Genomic DNA, 1382 nt, shown 5'->3' with positions numbered 1-1382 from the left:
TTACATTGGGAGCACACACAAATACATGCACGCAGCACAATTTTTTGGTTTGTGATATGCTACGTGCACAAAAGTATCAATAGGTACCGGTGAATAATGCATTGGGAGCACACGCTTATTAATATGCATGAGATAACCTTCTAAAGGGCACTTGGAGATGGGTGCCGTTGGGAATCCATTTACCACCTTATCCCTGTACGCGCATACACATGAATATCCAACTTAAAAATTTGCCGTTCAATGTCATTTATGATGAACACTATAGAAATGGGTGCCTTGGTAGAGTCTTCATGAGCCATGCGCACACTATCTTGTCCCTATAACGTGCACAGATTACTCTTTTTAGTATTTCCTTTTCTTTTCTGGATACAAACTGCAGAAATTTTAATTGATACCAATGATCTACACACTTTTGCATGATGTGTGTCTGTGTGTGCATGTGCAGTGCACAAATGTCACTGATATAAGATATCAGATAATTTTTTTAAGGGCACTTTAAAGATGGGCGCCTTTGTAGAGGTTTACAATCAATGGGCACACCACCTTTGGCCTAATAATTACTTTGACTATGGCTTAGATAAACATGGCCGTGTGACCTTGAACGTTTCAAACTTGTTTTATGAACACAAGGAGGCGTCATCTTCAACATATAACATCTGTGTTGGGTTCTTGTTTGTTATTTGCCTTCATCACTATCTACCTCACACAACAACAATTAAAATTCCACATGCACAAAGAGAAAACACAATACCAATCGAACTTCCCTATATTCGGGTAAATAAATGGTTAATCAATACTCCAATTTTTGGTGATCAGTAAATGTTGGAATTAGTCACACGAGTGGTGTAGTGCATAAATCACTTCAAGAAAGGAAATCATTATTAATATTAAACAAGTACCTTTGCACTTATTCAATCACATACCCCTCCATTAAATCCCTTATCATGTATAAAAGTGATCTTAACTATGCTTAGTTGTGTATTGGCATAAAGATAATTAGCAAGTAATTCATATTTTATTGCTTTATTTCTCACCTTAGCAAAGGAGGAACTTTGTTCCATAAAGTGGTTAAATAGACCTTAGTGCAGAAGAGCTTTGTCCACAACATGATTGCCATCTTTGTAACAATATCAATATCCTAAAAGTTCTTTTCACACTCTTGATTCCATCATTAATGTTATGAAGGCAACGAATTTCTTCCACTTCTAGATTATCATAACCCACACGCTTAGCTAAAACTTTCTTCTAATATTACAACGTTTTTGTTTAATTGTTATAAATTATTTTTCCAAGTAAAGGATCAACCCTTTATTTCCTTGACGATTTCAAATTTATATTATACTAGTTGATTGTTGTTTCTTCTAGTTGCACCACAAAACAAG

This window comes from Cupressus sempervirens, chromosome 11 (assembly GCF_028749045.1).
Source record: "Cupressus sempervirens isolate cs-2001-9-10 chromosome 11, ASM2874904v1, whole genome shotgun sequence".
NCBI lineage: Eukaryota > Viridiplantae > Streptophyta > Pinopsida > Cupressales > Cupressaceae > Cupressus > Cupressus sempervirens.
Note: the sequence above shows the minus strand (reverse complement) of the source record.